The following is an 8,060-nucleotide window of genomic DNA, read 5'->3' as shown; positions in this document are numbered from 1 at the left end:
TAAAGTAAATTTGGAAAGGTATTTTAAACTTAATCCTCTAGTTGTAATGGGGATATTTAGCATTTTCAATAAAGATTTTATTGGTCCAGATCAGAGGGACCATATTATATTAATAACTTTTCTGTATTTCAGTTGCTGTAACCACTTTATGCCAAATTTTGCTCAATGGTAATCACTGTTATAATGATATGGTAGTATTCATTTTCCAGGCTTTACGATGTCCAGCAAATGTCCTTTTTACACACGAAAACCATACTCACCAAGCTCTACTTTATGAGTCTAAACTAGGCCATTCAGTATTTTATAAATTCAAGGCAAGACTCTATATTATTCCAAATGTGACAGCATAGCTTTAGAGGTGGGCAGCCTCCACACAAGTAATCTGCTGATTAGTAAGAGTATGCATATCAGAAGCCAGCAAACTCCAATTTGCATTGGATGCCGGCTGCATAGCAACTTATCAGAGAAGCCCAGATAGAAGGGTAAAGAAATATCCCTTCCGTAATTATGAGCATGTGTATGCCAGTGCGAACCTGCATTAGTATGACTGAGCATTCTGGGATAATAAGTTAATGCTATTAAGATTCATTACATATTCCTAATATGCATACCAATGCTTCTTAGCAGTAATACGTTAGATCCCAAGCTCCAAGTCTATGCTGACAAACTCCAGGGAGAATGGAAAGAGGTCCAGCTGGGAATGCCAGCAGATGTCTTTTTAAGGCTTTGCAACATTTTGGGAAAGGTACTTTTGGTGATTGTACATATTACTATTCCAGTATTAGTATCAGGTAATCTTAATTTTCATTAAAAAAAAACCTTTTCTGTTTGGATGCAGACATCTAAGTTATTTGTAAGAATATAAGGAAAATTAATGCTCAGTGAAGAGCTAATTGGTGAGGGCCTACTTTGACTTCAGACCTATTTTATTTGGCTAAAATTTAAACTTGAATGACGTTAGGTGGCACTTGCACTGCCTGAGGCCTATTGCTTTTTAAATTTTTTTTAAAGATTTTATTTATTTATTTGAGAGAGAGAAACAGTGACAGAGATAGTGAGAGAGAGCACAAGCAGGGAGGAGAGGGAGAAGCAGGCTTCCTGGGATCATGACCTGAGCTGAAGGCAGACGCTTAATGGACTGAGCCAGCCAGGCGCCCCTGGCCTATTGCTTTTATACTGGATTTATTCATTTACACTTCCTGACTGGTCCCTGAAGGCAGCTGAGCTTGATGCTCCAGTTCTAAATGAAGATCTATTTGAGAGGCCAAATGTTTTCTTAAGAGAGGGACCAGGCAAGTGAATGGGACTCTGGATCTTTTGCTTACTTGTTTATGTCAGACTCTGAAAATACACAAATGTGGTATCCTTTTGAGATGGGAAGTGTCTTGATTTGGGAGACAGGAAGTAGAGTTTCATTCATCTATTCATTTAATCATTCAGTAATTCAGATGACCAACATGTATGCCCTTTTTTTTTTTTTCAAACAACTCCTAAGCTTTATTATAAACAGCCTGTGGTTCCCCAGCAAAGGCACACCATAGACTGGCAAGAGCGGTGGCTGGGCCCAGGCTTCACGGCCTGCAGAGGCTCTGCACAGCGGGCACAGGCTTTCATTGAGGCAGGCCTGGCAGCGTGGGTGGACAGGCAGACATGTCTGCCGGTCGAAGCCCACCAACAGTCCGTTGATCTCACTCCACAGCTCCCTGTGAAGGTGAGAGGTCAGGCGAGAGAGCAGCAGCCCCGCCAGCCCTCACCCTGTCCCACTGGGGCAGCCACTCTTCCAGGGCAGCACGAGTCTTCTCCGGGGACTTGGTTGCTGTCTTGGTCCACCCGAGACTGTTGGCAATCCTATGCACGTGTGTGTCCTCCGCAATGCCACACACGGCTCCCCAGGCCACCGCCATGGCCAAGTGTGCCATCTTGGGCCAATGCCTGGCAGTGCCACCAGCTCTGCCACAGAAGCTGGGATGGCCCTGCCATAGCACTGCTGCAAGATAGCACTGGTCTGCTTGATACACTTTACCTTGCTCCTCCAGAAGCCTGCGGGGTAGATGAACGTGCCCAGTGTGCTGTCATCTGCCTACAGAATGCTGTCCACCGTCAGGCCCCAAGCGCGCAGCTGCTGCATGGCGCCTGCTGTTACCTGGTCTTTGGTTTGGCTAGACAGCAGTACCTGGTACCTCCATACCTTTGGGGGTGTGCTGGGGTCATAGCAGTGCTCAGCCCCAGCTGGTCCACAGGTGCATCTTTCCCACTCCTCATGGTGCGAATGTTCACCAGCTGCTGTCACCAGTCCAGGGTACCCAGATTGCCCTCCAGGGTACCATTATTGGGATACGGTAATTAACAAAATAATAAAACTGATCTCCTAAGACTGTTCAATTTGATAATTAGTGTGTATGGGTACAAATCTTCTTCTTTTCAGACTCCTTCGACTGCCTCCATGTGTCTTTCTCTTGGTCAGCACCTCACCGAGCGGCACAACTTCTTCATGGTTAGGTGAAATCCATATCCTAGGGATCTGACTTGCTGAATGGACATGAAGCTGCTGGATGATCCTACCTGGAAGTGTGAAAACCTGAGCTTCCTATAGAGTAAATTTCACCACTGAAAAAGGAGGTATGTAATGAGATGAGGCAGATAAATTCCTCCTCTTTCTCTCCTCATGGACTGCTTCTAGTTCCCAAAGCCTATTTTGCATCTCCGCATTAAAAGAAATTGCAACAGGTAATTTCTAAATGAGCCAAACATCTCTAAACTTCTATAATTTTATGATTCCATTTGGACAGTCTCATGCCTGAATAGGCTTCTTTAGAGGGGAGAAAGGAATTACCATTTGTTGTGCCAAAAGTATAGTGCCAGGCGCTGAGCAATTTACTTTATATACATTATATAGTTTTTATAAATGCCCTGGAAGGCAGGAATTATTTTCTCTAATACCGAAGAAATTAAGGCACAAAAGAGTAATAAATTGTCAAGTACACACAGCTACTAAGAGGCAAGCAAAGGCGAAAAGCCATCTGCCAGGTCCAAAGCCCAGGCTCTCCCACTGAACACACTATTTCACTTTTTAAATTTTAACCTCCTTCCCCTACTCTTCTTTCCTCCATAAAACATCTATTATCCAGAAATCATTCATTGACCCACAGCTACACAAATTTAATACCTCTTTAATTATTTACTTTTTGCCCCCATGGTAAAACATCTAATAATTTAAAGCTATAATATCTCGTTTAAATAGTACATATAGCTGTGGCAAGGGTAACTGACAAGTTTAAAAATTCTTTGACTTAGTATATCACAATATGAACTATAATTCACTTCCTGGATACATTTCAACTAGTACAATATTTCATTCATTGTAGTAATAGCATCCAGCAGTGTCTATTAACCAGCATATCTGTGCTTTGCAGGTACCACTAGAAAAGTGTTCACAAGGTAATCCTCACACTTAAGAAAGACAAAGGGTCTTTCTTTTCATTTTCAAAGAAAGCTTTGTTATATTCAATTTTACTCTAAGCATAAGTTTATTTTACTATATTTGACTAATTTAAAATTGGTAATGCATACATGGCCTAAGGTAAATCTATCAAACCGAAATATGAAATTACACCAATATATGACTCACTAGCTTTAGGAAGCATGATATGAAATAGAAAATTACATCTATGTTTTTATGACACAAATTGGGCTCAGTTTTCTTGTTCACTAAATTATCAATATAATCAGATATTAAAAACTCCTCCATGATACAGCTAAACACATCAGGAAGAAAAACATGTTTACATTAAGTATTAAAAATAATGAAATGCTATCCTCAGAGCATAGCTTAAATAAATGTCTCAAAAGTAAAATAATCTTATATATCTGTGCTGGTTCCTACACATTGATTTAATAATTACGGTTCTAACTTAAAACTTGGTCTAAGTGTTGACTGGTTAGAATATTCTGAATGTCCTACTTAAAATATTTGGTTATTGGAAACCTTTATAGTATTGCATTTTTGACTTATTCCAATCATCTAAGAAATCTCAGGGTCAAAAACTGTAAGATGGCATGGAAGGACAGAATGCAGGTAGGACAGAAACATGGGTAACACATCTACTGTGTTTCACTTTTAATATAAAGCAAGGATCCTCATTACTAAACCAAATTAAAGCTTCCAAATGACCCCGTGAGGTCCCCAGAAGCTCAGCCAAGAGTTCTAGTTCCATCAACTATGATGATATAGAGTGTCTACTGAAATGACTCCCAAATGTCTGGATAGCCAGATACCAATACTCCATATCAAGACAGAAGCCAAATTTAGTCTTTCACTTAGCAGGGGAAATAACACAATTATTTTTAAAGTATTTTGTTTTACCCAATGCTTTCTCACTACTGTTCTAGCTATGGCGTAATAAATGTGTTGATCAAAATTTGCAGATTCTTAACGGCCAGAGTCAAAAACAAGAAGGAAAGTCCAAAGCAGATGAGGTCGTCATCAAGCTCACACCTCCCTCCTGCATATCCTCCCCAACCTCCAGCATTCCAGAGTCCTTTGGTTTCCTGCCAGCTTTATAAGAATGCCTTATTTTGGCCTTCGCCTAAGGAGTGGTTCCCAGATCAAGCTATTGTATGACACCTTATTAGAGGAGCTGGTAGGTTATTTATTCATACACAAATAGATATAATGATTCATTTATTCATTCAGTTATTAAGCAAACATGTGCTGAATGTCTTTTTAGCACTAGGCACCACGCTAGTCACTAGAAAAATATTAACATCACCAACTTAGTGAACCCCGTAGTAAGAAAAACCAACCCTTACTCAGTTATCCACAGTCCCACTTTGCTGCATTTTTAAAGAAGTACTTTGTAGATTGTTAACCCAAAGACATAGATACGGACAAAAGAATTTAAACAGAAATATACATGTTTTAAATAAAAATGACTCTCCTAGAATTCTCAAATCCCAGGGTACACACCCATTCCATTTAGAAGATCAGCCTTGAACTTAGCATACAATTGTTCAACAACATGTTAAATGGAATTTGTCCTGTTACCTCGGGATTTGAGATTAAGTCCTAAACGGGACAAAAAGCAATAAATTGCCTTATATTAAAAAAAGTTGCCAAATAGGGGCACCTGGGTGGCTCAGTCACTTAAGTGATTGACTCTTGATTTTGGTTCAGGTCATGATCTCAAGGTTGTGGGATCAAGCCCCGTGTTGGCTCCATGTTCAGTGAGGAATCTCCTTGAGATTCTCTCTTGCCCTCTGCCCCTCCCCCACTTGTGCACACTCAATAAACAAACAAACAAACAAAATCTTACCCAAAAAGCTGCCAAATACATCTATGTGAATTATTAAGGGTTGACAAAAATCAGTCTTCACCTCTAAACACCCCAAAGAACCTATATAAATAACCGACTAGCAATTCCCTAGGGGAACAATTCAGATTAAGTGGTTACCAGGTCTTGGACACATTTTGACTTTTCTCAGTGGGGTGAAGTAGAGAGGACTCTCCCCTTTTAAAGAAAGTAGGGAAGGTTCTGCAGACTACTCATGATAATTAGAAGGGCCAGAAAAAGAGATGCCCATTTCCCTTCATTGTGAGTAGTCATAAGCTGCAGTTCAAATGCCACTGTGAATACATTCTTGGGAGAGTTTGACATGCTTTCCTTGGATTTGGGAGGCAATGGGGCACCTTGAAACTGGTGCCTGCCTCTACCTTCAGGATTCTGAAGATGGAGATCGGCCAGAGCTGTTGTGCCAGGGTGAGGAGGGGGAGCAGCTGTGGGAGTAGTCTGTACTCTGATCAATTTGGCAAGGCCAGCTCATAAGGACGTCATCCGGGGCGCCTGCGTGGCTCAGTCATTAACTGCCTGCCTTCGGCTCAGGGCGTGATCCCAGGGTCCTGGGATCGAGCCCCGCATCAGGCTCCCTGCTCCGCTGGGAAGCCTGCTTCTTCCTCTCTCACTCCCCCTGCTTGTGTTCCCTCTCTCGCTGGCTGTCTCTATCTCTGTCAAACAAATAAATAAAATCTTAAAAAAAAAAAAAAAAAAGGACGTCATGCAAAAACCCAAGCCATCTGGAAAGTACCTGTATTGGTTTCCTGTCACTACTGTAATGAATTCCATCAATTTCCTGGTGTAAAACAACACAAATTTATTCTCTTAGAGATCTGCAGTTCAGAAGCTAAAATGGGTCTGTTGGGCCACTTTCACTCAGAGCTCTAGAGGAGAATCTGTGTCCTTATCTTTTGCAGCTTCTAGAAACTGCCTACATTCCTTGACTCATGTTCCCTTCCTATATCTTCAAAGCCAGCAGTGTAGCATCTTCTGTCCTCTCTGACCTCTCCTTCTGTCCTTACATGTTCTTGATATGACTCCAACCCTTCAACCCCTCTTACAAGGATCCTTGTGATTACACTGGATCCACCTGGATAATCCAGGCTAATCTCCCCATCTCAAGATCCGTAACCTATTCATATCTACAAAGTCCCATTTAGCGTTAACATTCAGATTCCAGGGATTAAGAAGTGGATATATCCTGCCCAAGGAGGCAGCTTGTTGGGTCATAGGGACCCCAGCATTAAGAAGCTTGGAGGTGTAATACTGCAGTGGGTGCATCTCAAATGATTGAGGACAATTTGGTCCAAGTCAGAGCTCTCAAAGGACTTCCAAAATACTACGTATGTCCCATGAAGGATTCAACATCTGAACCTCTGCCCTACAGAGACAACGTTGAATCCGAACAAGTCAAGGCTTCCTTTAGTCAGCCTTCTCCTTCGCCTTGGAAAACCCAGGGGGGATATTTGGGGTTGAAGTGAAGAACTAGGAGAAGTGAGACAACACGATAAACCTTGCCCTCTGGTCAGGCCTAAGGCAACAGGGAGTGAGAGGCTGTGAACTGAGCATGAGATTGATTTAGACAACACTGAAACTTTTATTATCCCAATATGAGTCTCTATTAATAAGATGTGACTCTGCTAATATTGGAAAAGCATGAGTTCTGCCAACAGGGCAACCAAGGGATACGGAAACAGAAATCCTACAGAGCATGTTGGAAGAGTAAGGTTGGAAAATAATTAAGCCCTTTCCTATTTGTAGAAAACAGATTTCAGCCTATTCAACAGAGTGGTTCCAATAGGGGTTTTTTGTACTTTTTTGCATATGTAGCCAAGTCTGTGGCTTTTGATATTTTTCTGCTTCTGATTTCCTATATGCGCCCGCCTAGAAGTGCTCTTTATGTCAGCTGCTGCGGGGTCTGCCACTCCCATACTTCGCAGCGACCTGCCCATTCCAGATCCGCCTATACTCCTAATTATTCAGAGCCTGCCTAATTCTCTAAATGTATTAACAGGCGCTGGATTGACACCTTGTATGTTGTTCAGCAGTTGTTACACTGGCTTCGAAATTATTTCAGCTTGGCACTACAGAGATAATCTGTCACTAATGCAAACTTGTGTATTTACAATATTAGAATCGCTGTCTTGTTATTTTTTCATTACTACCGTATTTTCTGAGTCTCCCTCATTACCATGTGTATTGTTTCATTATTTACATTTTGAATGCTATTATCTCTAAGGCTGTCAGCAGAAGCATTGAGATAATGACGCTGTGGGAAGAGAATTATCTAAATATGGATCTTTCTGCTTACGCTCAAATAAATTATTGTCTAACTCTTCAGATGCTTCTTCTGGGTCCTCATTAAGACACTCGTGGCCTCGGGGAATTATGGAGCATCAGCTGCCTTTGTCTAAGTGTCTGAAGGTACAGAAACAAACTAGAGGTAGAGGAACCGATCAGGACTTGAAGTGAAGGACGTTCCTGATAGTAAGTAGCAGGGGATGTGAAAACATCCAAGGAAATACGTATTTACAGCAATGGCCTTGAAAGAGAATGGTATTTGAAAGTCTGAAGGTAAAACAATGACTGAAATGAAATGTTGCAGGTGTTTTGTTTCATTTTGATTTAGATATTACCTGTTAAAAAACTAAAAAAAAAAAAAAAAAAAAAAAAAAAAAAAAAAAAGCAGACAATCTCCGTGGGACCTTACCAAGTGTCCTGGTTTTAAAA

The 8,060-nt window shown here is 41.2% G+C and overlaps 1 pseudogene; it reads right to left on the bottom strand.

Annotated features, from left to right (window-relative positions):
• Positions 1-1,163: 1,163 nt before the first annotated feature.
• Positions 1,164-7,282, bottom strand: LOC103659844 (annotated as a pseudogene).
• Between the last annotated feature and the right edge of the window lie 778 nt (positions 7,283-8,060).

The sequence above is a fragment of the Ursus maritimus genome, unplaced genomic scaffold (assembly GCF_017311325.1).
Source record: "Ursus maritimus isolate PB19 unplaced genomic scaffold, ASM1731132v1 scaffold_1, whole genome shotgun sequence".
NCBI classification, from domain to species: Eukaryota; Metazoa; Chordata; class Mammalia; order Carnivora; family Ursidae; genus Ursus; species Ursus maritimus.
This window is presented reverse-complemented; position numbering and strand designations above follow the sequence as displayed.